The sequence below is a fragment of the Trachurus japonicus genome, chromosome 15 (assembly GCF_045865225.1).
Source record: "Trachurus japonicus isolate A0001 chromosome 15, Traja_1.0".
NCBI lineage: Eukaryota > Metazoa > Chordata > Actinopteri > Carangiformes > Carangidae > Trachurus > Trachurus japonicus.
Genome location: NC_140921.1, coordinates 6991027 through 7006365, shown reverse-complemented (window position 1 = coordinate 7006365; position 15339 = coordinate 6991027).

The following is a 15339-nucleotide window of genomic DNA, read 5'->3' as shown; positions in this document are numbered from 1 at the left end:
ACGCATTGAGCCTTAAAAGCAAAAGGGACGGATGGAAAGTGGAGACGAAAAGGGTGAGAAATAGAGTTCAGCCAGAAGCCTGATCACCTGAGGGAAGGAGGTCGGACAACGAGAGAGAGAGAGAGAGAGAGAGAGAGAGAGAGAGAGAGAGCGCGATGGAAGGGATCAAATGTAGCAAGAGGGGCTCAAGCGTGGAATAGATTGTCAGGTAAACCCTCTTATTTACACAGATAGGGCCTCAGAGCCAATCCTGTGAAGCATTGTAGGTCCAGACTTCAGGTATCAATCCTCAGCTGTGAATGTGTCTGGACTCAAGACCGGACTGTAGCAACAACAACAACAACACAAATGTTTCTGAGAGACGTTAATGTGGCTCCAGAGGATATTAGAGTACAATATATAGTCGTATAGGTAGAAGAAACAAAAACATGACACACAGAGCAGGAAGATAACAACTCATGTTTGATAATCTACCTACTTAGCTTTTGTGAAGACTGTCTTATTATTATATGACCATTCAAACTGTATACAGTACTAACTCCAAGCTATAAGAACCACTTGCACTGTGTATCATGTATACTTCATTTATATACAAACAAGTTTATTTTTGTTGCTATTGGGCATATCTCTATTCTAAGGGGTAGGCTATTGTATTATCTTTATTTTATTTTATCTACCCATGCCCTTGTTTGTTCTAACTCTCGTATATAACATTTCATTTTTTCTAGTGGGGAGGGTAACACAATAAGTCGCCTCCGGGGATCAATAAAGTTATTCAGATTCTATATTCTCATTGAAAAACATGAACACCCTTCATTACAAGCTTACGTTTATTGTCTTGTATCAAATCTACCACTCCTAAAAGCCAATGACAGAAACATCTGCTTTGTCGCTGGGCCACAATGAGCAGTTGTTTGTTATCTCACTGTGGTGCTAAAAGATTCAGACACATGCATGTACAGTAGGGCTGTCACAGTCATGACATTTAGTTGACTATTATGTGGCAAACAAATAATTGTGATTAATGATTTAATTGTGTTTTTCTGATAATTTTATGCCACTATTATAGTATGAGCCCAAATAGACTTTACCGAACAAGACAAAAAGAAAGCCATTTATTGGCTTTAAACATTGAAACATATAAATAAAAACGGCACTTTTGTTTGCCTTTATGTCTTTGCAACTAAATCCATGATGCTAATGTTGATAGGTAAACAGTTTGTTGCACTAATTGTCCACCTGTGCAATTGGGGGCATATTGTCATGATGTCACTAAAAGAGGACCAGTTTAAAATCAATCGGTGGGAAATGATGAGGAGATTGTGGTTGTCAACTTCCAACAACAAGTCCTGAATGTTTCATCGTTCCAGTTGAAATAAAAAGTTTTCTTCAAGTGAGGCATTAGTTAAAAGCTTGAGAGTCGCTGCCTTGGAGAGTATTATACTCTGTTATTTACACTTAAAGTCATGGACATTTAGTTAAAAAACCAAAGAAATTACCATAAAACGGTGGTAAAATCTGGAAATTATTTCTTCAGACTTGTTAAATGTCTGCGCGACAGGAACAACAGCTTGCTCTTGTATTTGCCTCTTCCTCCGTCCCTGTCATCATTAAGCATGCAGCTTAATAGAACATAACACAATGGTGGAGTTCTGTTTGTCGTTTATTCTACATTTAAAAGCCCTTCAACCAATTTCCTCACACAGATGGCACAGCAAATGCGATCAGGGATATCAACACAATTGTCTCTATCACTCTGCAGCCATTTGTAACCCATATCAGCAATTTCCTTGGCAAACGGGAAAAACACTCAACCAAACCAGAGGCTTATTGCGTCCTTTTAAAATGCAATAGCTTGTATGAAATTGAATATTCTTGGGAGTCGGATGAACACTTCAGTGTGGAGATGATGAGCACATCCACTCACTTTTTTTTCATTTTTTATGCCCCGTGACGTGAATTACCACTCGTTTGAGTAAGAAAATCTATCATTAGCGCATTAGCGTGAGTGGAAATCAAATATTTATGTCACTTGGAAACAGTGCTACAGGAACGTGGTGCACATTTGGATAGCAGCAATTAAAAATGAACGGGTAATTATTCATCTCATATCCTTTTGTTTGGTGCCACCTGCGTGCTCTCACGGGCCATTGTCAGCGAGCCGCAGCTTTTAAAATATTTTTTTTTACATGACTTATCTCCCAATAATCACACCACAAAGGCCGCACACAGGACAGACACACAAAAGTATATAGATCAGGCCACACATTTGAATATGAATGAGGTGTCAAAATGTCAAATCAGTGAGTCAACAAAACAAAAGTGTTCGCTGAGGTAGAGATGTGAGCGCTGTTAGTGTTGTGAGTGTTGCTTAGGAGGTGGATTCAAACACACAAACGGATACACACACACACACACACACAGATGTGTTCTTTCATTTCCTTCTCCTTCCTCTCATGCCTCCTTATCGTTTCGCTTCGTCTGCTCTTCTTCTCCTCTCACCTCGCTGCAGAGGAGGAGGAAAATGTGACGGAGAAAGCGGCGAAAGGTTGTTTTCTATTGTTTTCAATATGAGTCGCACAATGATCCACTGTGGGCGAAGGACAGTGGTTGTCAAGTGTGAAATGTAATCACAGTTTTTTTTTTTTTTTACACATAACAACAGAAAGAATAATGAAATTACATTGCTATAATTATAGTGTTTATGGTGTGAATCTTACACTAAATAACTACATTGACGATCAAACATCAAATTGTCAGTCACACGAAACAGCAAATCTATCACAGTGATGATCAATTACACATCAAAATCACAGTCTTTCTGTCCTATAATGACTTAATTAACCAACAAATTCATGCAGCCCCATAAATGTAGAGGGAAAAGTCCATAAAGGCCGTATAGTTCAAGCAGCTTTAACTCTAAAAATCCACCCAAAGAATTCAAGATGTATTGATTTTGATGATTGCTTTGATGATGAGTGTATGTGTGCAACAAGCTGATGACGTCTTTATAAACTTGCAGATACTGTCAACAACAGAAGCCTGTATATAGCCCTGTGTGCCACAAAGGGTGGAAACATGTTGACCTTGAACGGGAGAAGTTTGTAAAAGGTTTGTGTTGTGTATTAGCTGCGGTTCTGCTGCTTGTTAAAGAAGCTGTTTGCCACGGAGAAAAGAAAAAAGTCTCCCTTTTGTTTGTGTCTTTTGTTCACCAGAGCTCCACCCTTCACAGTCCTTGTTATGCTTGTTTTGCCTATACAGTAATTCTACATCATTTTTATGACAGCACTCAGTGAACTGAAGAGCTAAGAGGCGAGCTTTGTGACTCATATCTGGATCGAATGGCCGTCATTGTGTATCTGTAATGATGAAATGCTCCTTCGAACCTTGATCCACAATGTGCACCTGGCTATTGCAAAGGAAGGCATGTTATGTTATGTTTCCCCTTACACCAGGGACATACAGTAGTACGAGCCTGTATGAGCTTGAAAAGGAACAAAAGCCACATTCATAAATCTGAACCACTTTGAATGTTTAAACCACCTGAATTCAATGTGTGTGAGCTGTGTGGAGGGGAAAAAAACAACCTGGAGGTGGAACTTCCTGATGTGCGATGACAGATTTAAAACCACAGAGTGGGTCACTGCACAAAATCCCACAGTAAATAAACCAAAAAGGGGGCTGTGTTAACAAAATGCAACACAAATATGCAGCAGCAGCAGCAGCAGCAGCAGCAGCCTGGAGCAGCAGGAAAACAACATTCATGACAGCTACTCAGGGTGTGTTCAGACCTGGCTCGTTTGGAGCAGTTGTTTCTGAAACAGTGAGCACTGTGGCTGGAAACCAAACCTGCGATCAGAGCCTTTGACCCGGTGTCACAGCGAGTCCACAACACAAACGTGTCCCCATAAACTGTGATCTCTTGTTTATGACAGATAAGACTACACACAAATACACACACCATAACATGTGTATGATAATCATCAGACTTCATTGAAAACAAATGCACACAACCGAGGAGGGTTAGCAAAACAGTTGAGAAGAGAGCGGACTTGCAGATGCGCTAAATTATGCAATTTATTACATCTGAAATGAATTATTTCACTTATAAGCCGTGTAATAAGCGGGATAATGTAGAGTTAGTAGGTTGTTATGGAGAAATAAACCCCTTCAGGATGTATGAAACCCTGTCATTTGTCAAAAACTGTCATTTCCATCCTTGGTAGATCACCCGCAAAATGTATAGTTCTAGTAGCTTTACTAGCTTTAGGGGCCCACACAGTAAATACAGATTGAAACTTAAAGTATCTTTTTTTTTTGTAGATACCGTTGCTTTTCATCAGCAGTTAGGTGAGCTGTTTTCGACTGAGACATCCTTCATCGTAGCTGCGCCGAGGTCCATGAATACAAATGGCTCAGATCTGGTCGGATCAGTTGGTTCTTGCATTTATTTACAGCTTTCGACTGAGTGGGCCTGTAACCATGTGAACACAAACAACGCAAAAGAAAAATGCAACAATTGTAACATTATCCCCTGAATCAGAACAAAGAAAACAAGCCACAGGTCTGAAAACACCCTCAGACTCAGGTCAGTGACCCTGCCTTGGTGTGGTGGATGCAAAAATCTAAAACATAACACAAATGTAGCTGCTTATAAAGCACATATCTTTACATTTACACTTGCAGTTATACATAAACTAAGATTTAAATCTTCTCTTTTTGAGTTTGAGTTGAGCTCCTCTGCATCATGAATCACTGTCCTGCTGTGAAATTGCCTTAAATATTAGGAGCATTTTGCTGTGAGAGAGAAAACGCCATGTTGAATTTGGACTGTGTTGCTTCGTCTCAGGACTTGAAACAAAAAAGAAAAGTATGAACATGTCAAGTAGACTTCCTCACCACATCCAACATTAAAGTCACATTGTGCAGTTTAGAAGGAGACAAAGATAAGCGCAAATGTATTTCTGCCACAAAAGCTTTCAGAGCTGCTGGCGATTTGTGATGCAATTTCCTCTGCTTCTTTCCTTCACCCCGTCTCTCTGTGTCTCTTCATCTAATAGAAATCCATACGGCACGCCAAACGCAGCGCGGCCCGGCCCGTCCTCTCACTCTGCTCGTGGTAGCGTAGCATTAGATAACTTCAGGACCCGTATAGCTGCACACCACGAGTATACAGACATGTTGGAGCAGTTCACGAGATAACAGCCCCGAGTCACTTACATCCCATCGTCCCTTGCTCTCTGCGAAATGTAATTCTGTGAAAGAGGAGTGGCTCATTTCCACCGGCTGATAATATTACCTTGTCTGCATCACACTGTGACTCACAGGGGCCCGTAAGTGACGGCAGACTGTTTCACTGACTGAGCCTCGCAGACTGATCCACAGCAGACTTCTCTTTAGTCCATATTGACTTTGTCTTTACAGCTGTCATGAACTAATTTCATGCTTGACGTGGCTCTTTTTTCTCAGGCAGTCCCCTGCTCGTGGCTGCAGCTCTGAGGAAGTGCAGCAAGGAAACTGAATGTCTGTTGCTGCTGCGGCTGCTGCTGCTGCTCAACCATGGATGTTCCCATGTACTTTCATCGTATTGCGTTATGGGATTGTGCTTTGGTTGTGCTCTTTACATGGTTTTGTCTATGCATTAAAAAATAACAAAACTAAAACAGGATGCGTTTTAAAACAACCCACAAGTCAAGGACGACGCTGACGTTTCTGTGAAAGAAGAGACCTCAAAGAAAGTCCTTAGAACTAAATCTTTTCAATAAGGTGAAGTAAAAAAAAAATGAGCATAAGTGCACATCTTTCATGTAAAAACAGACAGGGTGACATGCAGGGTTGGAGTGTGGGGGAAAAAAGGTGTGCATAAAGGAAATAGGAGCAGGAAATGGAGAATGGAGGAGGTGGACGGTGCAACGGGTGAAAGAGGAACTATGGAGGTCCGGTCGCTTTTCCTCTGTTGCTAACCCTCCTCTCCTCCATGTGCATTTGTTTACAACGAAACCGGCGAGAAATCAAACAATAGAGTGGTACATAACGTTATATATCATACACAATGTTACAACGTGTATATTTGTGTAGTCTTACCGGTTGTAAACAAAATATTAGGGGTTACGGGTCGCGGTGCCGCAGAGACGAGAGCTGGGACACCGGGGCGGAGACTCTGATCTTGAAAGGTTGGTTTTCAGCCAAGAGACACTAGGTGGAAGACAGAGAGCCTCCATTCTCCCTGAAACAAGTTACAAGTCATTGATTTAACCATCACAATTACTCCAAAGCTGTTTAATTAAGGTAAAAATGTAGCATAGTTGAGCTACAAATCCTGCATAGTTCCTCTTTAAAATGTTTCATGTAAATAATTTTTCATTTTTATATATTTATGAAAACGTACTCACACATTAACCAGGCAGCAATCAAGAGGAACAAAACCATCAAAACATGTGAGCTGTGAGTGTGGATGCCCTGAAAGGCAAGTTCATTATTTTCATTATTACTATAAATAATAATATTATTTCTTTAGTTTTTTTGCAGAAGGAAGGAAAGATGAGTTTCCTCTCTGGGTTTTATTTTTCACAGATGAGAAGAAGACACTCTGTTTACTCTTGGGGTTTGTTTATACAGAGGGGGAAAAACTGATCAAAAGTATTTCTGAAATATCACTTGCCTTTCTGTGTGTGTGTGTGTGTGTGTGTGTGTGTGTGTGTGTGTGTGTGTGTGTGTGTGTGTGTGTGTGTGTGTGTGTGTGTGTGTGTGTGTGTGTGTGTGTGTGTGTGTGTGTGTGTGTGTGTGTGTGTGTGAGAAGCTAATATTAGTTCATAGTTAATTGGCATTACTGATTGAAATGAGCTTTGAGCCTGGATTTTTTTTTAAGTTTTGGGATGTATCTTGTATTTATCCGCTGGCTAACACAGACAATTGAGTGTGGATTATTTAAAATGACACATACAAAACTATTATTTCACTGCAATTAAAGAAATCCCTTTCATAAATACAGAAAAGCCAGCACCGAGCTCTGCTCCTCATCTGTAGTTCACTGGACAGCTGCACGGCTCCAACCACTGCAAGACCTCTGCAAAAAAATAAAATAAAATAATAAAAAACAGGATTTAAAAAGAAGCTCCTACAACTTTTATTACAGCAGTTAATCATTCATGCAGTGCTTCCAGCTGTCAGAGAGCTCTTCACTTCATGTGAGGTTAAGCACACCATTAGCAGTGGCGAGATATCAGCCGTAGTAGCAGCACCAAAACCAAAAGCTGGAGGAGAACGGCCACAAAGCTCCTTTTTTTTTGAAGGAGGGGAACTAAACCGAAACTGACTGTGAAGCCACTGGGATCCATTAAGTGATGTGTTTTCAAAGGCATCTCCGAGCTAGTGAGGTGGTTGCTGCTTAATGTCACGCTGGATTCTCAACGGGTGGAAGAAGAAGAAGAAGGGGAAACCTCTACAGTAGCCGGCTCTGCTCCGCTCACAGGATTTATGACGGGAGCATCTGTGTTGACTTCACCTGTGAATTACAGTCACTGACGGCTGAAAGGTCTGTTGTGTGTAAACAGGCGGCTGCTGAGACTGGAGCCAATCCAGGCTCAACAGCACCAGACTGGAGAGGTGCAAAGCAAAACTGTATTTACTGCACAATTTTAACATCCCCTTACCCTGTTGCTTCAGTAATGTCAAGAAATAGCCTAGAAATAACGGACAATTTCATAATAATGTCATGTATTTCTTAAAGGCAATGGATTACACATGCTCTTCATGCTTTGAATTTTTTTGGGGGAAAGGCCAGAATATTTCTACAGCAAGTCCTTGCAATTGACCGTTATTTCTGGGCTATTTCTACGCAATCAATCATTATTTCTTGGCTATATTTCTCAACATTACTATGAAATTTACTGTTACATCTAGACTTTATGACGCAATTGGCATTTACTATATTTCTTGTCATCATCACATAATTAGCAGCCTGTAAATTAAGTTACTAGAGACTTAACAAAACACTTCATACTGGCCCAGAATCAGCTACTGTAGTCCCCAAACGGAGTTGTACCCAGTTACATGGTCCCCAAATGTGTCCTAAATCAGACACACGCACACAACATTAAAGTTGTAAAGAAAAGTTCATATAGCAACAATTACTGAGGTAATGAGCCACTGAAGTAGAAATCAGCTGAATCGTTACCCAGCAAATGTTAATCAGAGTGGTGACAGCACAGAGGAGAGAAAAAAAACAACCGTTTTCAGCCTCCGTAGCTCCGTGTGCAAAGGCTGCACACAAATGTTTAGTTTTTTTCTGTTTCATGAATGGCAAGTGATGCTTCATGTTGTGAGATAAGCACTTGCATAGTTCATTTTAAATGCAGAGCACTTTCTAGAAGTCGATTTTTACTTAAGTCTCTGAGATCCAATAAGTTAGTGGTTGTATGTTTCTCTTGAGTTGTGACTGTGACTGTGAGTGTTTGTGATGTTGTTTTCTATCATTTTACTATAATTGCTCTGAGGGTACAGGCCGCTTGGAATTAGCTTGGCTGTAATTAAAATCCTTAACTACCTGTGCTACTGCAGTAATACATCAAAGACAGACCGATGCCTCTTTAACAGGTGCACAACTCTCCTCACTGACTCAAGCCTCTTCTCTGAAGTTGCTGCTCTGTCAAAGATGTTGTAGTTCAGTTAGCCCGGTCAGCTAACTTCCTTCCAGCTAGTTGCTGCATTGTCGAGGCAAAACTATTAGCAGCAACAGCTCCTGCTTGGTCAGACTGTGGTGGTGGTGGTGGTGCATGGACAGCTTCAGGGCTGAGAGAGTCAAGGCTGGAGCGCTGCAGTGATGGGACTCTGGAAAGGGAGACGTGCAGCCCTACGGACTCGGCTACATGAAATGTTTACACCTCTGGCAGCTCAGAGAGAGATGTTAGATGGAGGTGGACTGAGGGGGCAGCGCAGGGATGTGGACGGACCGGTGGAGGGAATGAGGAGGGGGCAGATGGAGAGAGAGAGAGAGGCCAAGGTCAACAGCCTTCGAGGCAACAAAGATGGAAAGATGCAGCTGCCTCAGCATCTCTTGTGTGAGCGCCGGCGAGTGCAGATTGAAAACTGCCCAAAAGCAGCAACAAAAATAGAAATTCTCCACCTGTGCCGGTTTCTACCATCAAAAAAACAAAAAAGAAAGTCCTGAAAACTCTGATTGTGCAATATGAAAATCAATCATCAGACTTCTTAAACTTTCTTGAGCTGCATAATTTAGTCCTGTCTTTTGTCCAACCTTGTGGCAACTCATTAAACATCCCTGCTCCCAAAATGTAAGTGCAGAGGAGGGAGGGATGGAGGGACAAAGACAGCAGCTTGATTGACACATCACCATCCAATTGACTTCAATGGTGCGTTATAGATGATTGGATGCTGTTTTTACAGGATTGTCCATCCCACAGTTAACTGACTTTTGTGAAAAAGCTTTCAATTAATTGGTTGCAATCAGAGTGTGAAGAGGATTTAAAACAAAAAATGCTCCAAAATAGGATCTCCAACCCTACCTTTAAGGGGCTCAGTGGAAATTGCATTTTGAGATCATCCAACTGCTTCTTTTAAAGATTTTCTGAGCCTGAGGGAGAATTCAGCTTTTCTGAAAACATCAGAATCACCAGTCGTATGGAATTTATAAGACACACTAGACGCTGCATGTGTCTAAGCTGCAGGAACTGATCTTGAAACATTTTCAGAAATACGTAGGAGCAGAGCAGTAGACCACATGCTCAAAGCAATGAAGAAACCAACAGGAGCGCGTTGTGAAGAGTCTACGTTTCCTTTCATACCGTATAGAAGCTGGTGGCAGCAGGAAACCTGTATCTGTATGAGTTGTCAGCTACTACACATTGAGAGTACTTGACGCTTCTGAGCAAAGACAACACCGATGCTTTTGTCAACTCAGACGTAGTTATCAAACACGTTTCTTTACGCTCACAGAGAGGAGGCAAGTCGTATTGACACTTCCACAGAAAAAACGCTCACAGACAGAAACATTCAGCACATTTTAAATTATTCGCTGAGCTGAGCTGGAAAGAATACTGAAATATTTAACTCAAGGAGAAGTAAGGTTACTTTTGTCAGCGGCGCACTTTGTTCTGCCAAACTCCAACTTTTATCTTTCGTAGCCAGAGGGGGGACTTTGAAAACAATGTTAAGCTCTGAGAGCCATTTAGATGTTTCCCATCGGTTACAATCAATACTCCTCTGGAAGGTCTTGGTTTTAATGTTCATGCTGTTTGGCTGAGGAGTCGGTAAAACCTTGTGCATCTGAAAACGCTGAGCTTCCTTCCACCCAAAAAGAAAAACAAAAAAGTAGGTTCATGCAAAGCAATTAAGCTTCAACCAGAAACAGTCTCGTCAGCTCGAGTATTTCTCTAAATAACTTCCATTAGTATTAATAAATTATTCTTTTCATAGCGGCTCGACTCGTGCAGAACCAATCTGTTCCATCACTTACACAAACTGGCAGGTTTCCGCCGTTCATTATAACTGTTAGCCATGTTGGTGTTAATGTCTTATTCAGATAGAAAGCAATGAGAATTTTTCAATGTAGTTTGTCTTTTATCAATGTGAAGCATCCCGTCGGGAGGTCGGTTTGGAATAGAAAACTAAATATATGAACGTCACAGTCAATAATAATCATAGAAACTGTCATGCAGATGTTTCCATTTGTTTAAGCTGCGCAGACAGTGAATGAACCTGGACTTTGTGCCTGTGGTTTTAAGGCTCAGAAATTTTCTAGTTTATATGTAAAGCTATTAAGTTTGACAGTTCACACGTCAAACAAAATAACCACTGTGAGATATTTAAAGAAACCAGAGGTTGCGTGATAAGTTCAAGTGCATCAAGCACAGAAAGAGAGAGAGAGAGAGAGAAAAAAAGGCCCTCAGGTTGTTTCCATACAGTTAAATGGAAAATAGGAAACTGGAATATGGATTTTACAGAGAGGAAGCCTCAGCGTGTTAACATGGTGTTGGATATTTCTATGCTCAGCACCATACAAGACATTCCACTTAGGGACCACAAAGAGACAGAGGAGGTGGGGGAAAAAAAGTAGAGGAAACTTTTCAGTCTTTCAAGTTCAGTGCAAAACACAGAACTGAAACTGAGAGTTGGCTTCAGGTGCTTCCTGGAAATACGACTATCAAGAGCCGGGATGGACAGGAGGAGCCGCTGGGAGTGTGCAGGCACTTTGTTGTTGTGGAAGAAAAAACAGCAGAGCAGCACACAAAAATCTACATTATGCAACACTGTTGGGTGAATATAAAGAAGAAAAGGTTGATGTGTGGATGTTGGGTTTGTGGAGTCATAGGTTATTTTTAATATTATTTGGGGACGCACAATAATACTTTTTATACCGATAACAAATAAGTTCCTGCTTTTCACCAATGCCGATTCTGATAACATTTTTAATAGTTTATATTCACACCTGAGATTAGGAAAAGCAGAGATGTGGTGAGTGATGAATGTATTATTGTAGCTCTGCCTCCGACTTAACCAAATAATATAACCCGCATCACTTCTGTAATCACAACAAAAAGATGAGCCAAATCAAGACAACATTGGCTAATTATAATTGGCTCCTGTAATGTTTATTATTAAACTTATCTGTGTATTTTGGTCGATAATTATCTGTAGTAGGCTACTGATAGTTCACTAGCAAGGACCACGTCACAACAATGTGCCATTAGATGATTTACAGTAATGGGATGGAATGTTGAGGATGAATTAATGATATTGTAGAAAGTGGAAACGGTTAGGGAAGGTTGATGTCAGCGCGTCTGGTGTGGGAGGATGAACTGTAGACCGGCGGAGGGAGACTCAGAGTGGGGGTTCCGTCTGAGCTGGATTCGTGCCCCCCAGACGATGCCTTGGAGGAGATCTGAAAGGGAATGCGTTGGTTAAGAAGAGAGGGATGGAGGGATGAGAGTGAGGATAGACGAGGGGAAGAAGGGAGGGTGGGTCGAGACATCGAGGCAAACAGGGGAAGGAAGGGGTTGACCAGGTATTTGTAGGCTTGACCAGTGATTAGAGGTGTGGTTGAGGCGTGGCCCTACTCCCGAACTTAAGTTAACTCATTAGCTTCCATTTATCATACAGTCCATGTTAATGGGTTAACTTAAAGGAGAATTCCGGTCATTTTTGACCCCTAAATCGTTGTCCTGATGGTCACCCAGTGTTGGGGGGAGCAAAAAACGCGACTGCCTGCATCAATTTTAGTCGTTTTTTGCTCCCCTCAACACTGGTTGACCATCAGGACAACGATTTAGGGGTCAAAAATGACCGGAATTCTCCTTTAAAATACACATGCTTGTTGTATGACATGTGTGTTTCTTCAGAGATTCAACATCTCACTGCAAAAACCAAAAGGGGAAACGACCTGATGACCTCATATTAACAGTATTATACTAGTCACAGCTATGATTCTCGATGCCATTATGTTGGATGAAAAGCACCTATAACGTTTGACATTAGTTGATAGTGTGTACGACCAACATGATGATTGACTGTAATTAGTTTATACTGGACTGACCTATGGGGAGTGACCATTAAACCTCTATTTTAAAAAGTCCTCTCCCCTACTTCACTCTGTAGAGCCACAACAAAGACACAGATGAATGCAGACCTTCCTCACCCCCCTCCCCTCCTCTCCACATTTCATGGTGAATTTGCTTCTCCTTTTCACCTTTTCTATTTTCCAGAGGGGAAGAAAGAAATCAAGTAAATAGAGCCTGGCCTCTGTCCTTTGAAGGAGAGCCAGAAGACAACACGACGGCTCTGAAGGCTAAAAGCGCTTTGGTTTAAGGAAAAAGTGAGAGAAACGAAGAAAAATAAAAAATGAAAGGCTTTGACTGGGGTAAAGAAACAATTATCAAAGCAGGCAGGGATCACTCTGCTCAGGTCTTATTCACCCAGCCACCCATCCACTTCAAGCTGCAGCCATAGACAATTAACTGAGAATCTTAAATATACAGTATGATCATTATTATTCACCGAATGATCACAATTTAAACCATGAAGATCTATTACAGTATGAGTGTTTGTTTTATTGTGGGAACATTATTGTTGGATCAACCATATTCAGAGAAAGAGACACTAGTTGTTTTTCCATCACCCCTAGAAATGCACAAAACCTAAATATCGCAATAAAAAACAGTAATGGAAACATCTATGTTTCGAAAAACCTCTCAACTATCGCCAAAACATTTTCGATCGATCTCCCTCTCCCATCTGTTTTGAGTTGTCCCATCCTAATAAAACTTTGGCGTGTGAGGTCCAATCATTCAACTCAGTCTGATAACTCAGATGGTGCCACACAATAACACGTCGTCCGTGTGAATAACCAAACAATAGTTCCTTCTGTAACAGCCGCGATACTAGACTTTATAGTCACGGCTTATTCGCAAAACACTTGACAATGGAAACATCTTGTTTCAAACAAATTGTACTTTTCCGAAATTTTTGCGAAAACCTGCAATGGAAACACAGCTAGTAATGATACACATGCAAAAAGGAAGAAAAGATACCGCTTAGTATTTCTGGCACCTGCAGTAATCTGTTTTTGAAGACTGGTTCCAATCTTGGAGCAAAGCAGTTTTTAAAATGCACCTTTACCCGACACAAAGGTATAATGACTCTATTCTGAGCGCCCATATTTTGCACTTTAATCTTTTTCTGAGTGCAAATCGATAACTGTGATCTCACGTATCAAACTCAAGCTTCTCACTTCACAGCTTGAATAAATGTCAGTTTTCTCTTCACCAAAAAAACGAACCAGACCTTCAGTCTGAATGCACGCAACATGGTTTCTGTTCATCAGCCATATTTGTTTTGCCAACAATGTTTTCCCCAGCACACATCCTGCAGCTCATTCCACCGCGGTAATAGATACTTCTTGTTGCAGCCTTTTGTTCCGTCTGACCTCTCCTGTGATCGCTCATTCGAACATCAATACAGCTGATCTCACATCGCAGCTGCTGCCATTAACCTGTACTTTGCTTTATTTTATCTGACACTGCAGTCTGATAATAAAATAACGGTCGTATCTGCAGCCCGGTGCCGCCGACTGCTGATCGACTCGAGTATTTATGAGCCGCAGAAGCTGCACGTTTCATTCATGTTCTGTTGTCTGACGAAGAAACGGGGGGCGATGTCGTCAGGTTGGCTGCATCACAACACAGTGTGGGAGCACATATAGTTGTGCTCCTTCACGCTTGTCTCTCTCTGAACATAACACACAAATAAAATGCATCAATAAAAATGTATTCAAAGTCAAATTTAGAGGTAGGGAAGGTGGATTTCGTGGACAGATGCAAGAGACTTGGTAGTGCAGGGAAAAGAATCTTATCTCTGAAAACTCCTGACACATAGTAACATAGGCTGTTTTCGAAACCGCATACTACCGTACTGCCTACTACATACTGCGTTAGTATGTACTGTATACTGCATACTGAATGTGGGATTCAGTATGCTACTTCAGCAGGCCGACGCCGTTCACACTGCAGTATGCAGTATACAAGTTTCCCAGAATGCATTTCGTGGCAACCGGTAGCGGTAGCTGTAAAACAGGCGAAAAGCTGTTTTATTTCCCACTCTAGCGCTGTTATTATGTAACTTTATTAAGTTTGGATATTTTTTCATGCGAGAAAGTAACTGTTAAGATCCCAAATATACGGCCAGTTTATCCAAATGACGGCTGTTAAGAAGTTTGCTCCGATGTTTTTCAGAGAAGTGAAGCTCCGCAGCGACCGGGACATCACAGAGACAGTAGCCGGTCTGGAGAGCTGGTCACTCGGCCAACCTTCGTCGTCATCCCGGGGGAGAAAACAATTGTTAATTAACTTACCCGCAGGTTTTTAGAGGTTTAGAACCGGCTGGTTAAATTATTTTTAGGAGATAAATGTTGGTCTCATTGATAAAATCTAACAATTGTGGCAGTAGCATTAGTTTGTTTGAATGAAAAGTGAAGCTTCCTGTGTGTATTGGACAGAAGAGCAGCGCTGCCTCGGGGCTCTGGAGCCTACGGACAGAAACCACCACATTTACATCAATAAATAAATGTTTTACAATGAACCAATCAGTCTGCATTAAGTTTTATTTTATTAAACTATATAACAACGTCATGCAACAGGAGGTCACATTGTGCACACCTTCCTCCCAGAGACAGAATCACTGATTTACCTACAGAAATACCAAAGTGCAAATCCAGTGCACCGACCACACTCTGATTATTCATTAAACAGTCTTTATTTTGACTTTGTTTATTTGTAGATGTCTGCCTCTGCCTCTGTGCTGTGCCCATTGCAACTGGACCATGAGGTC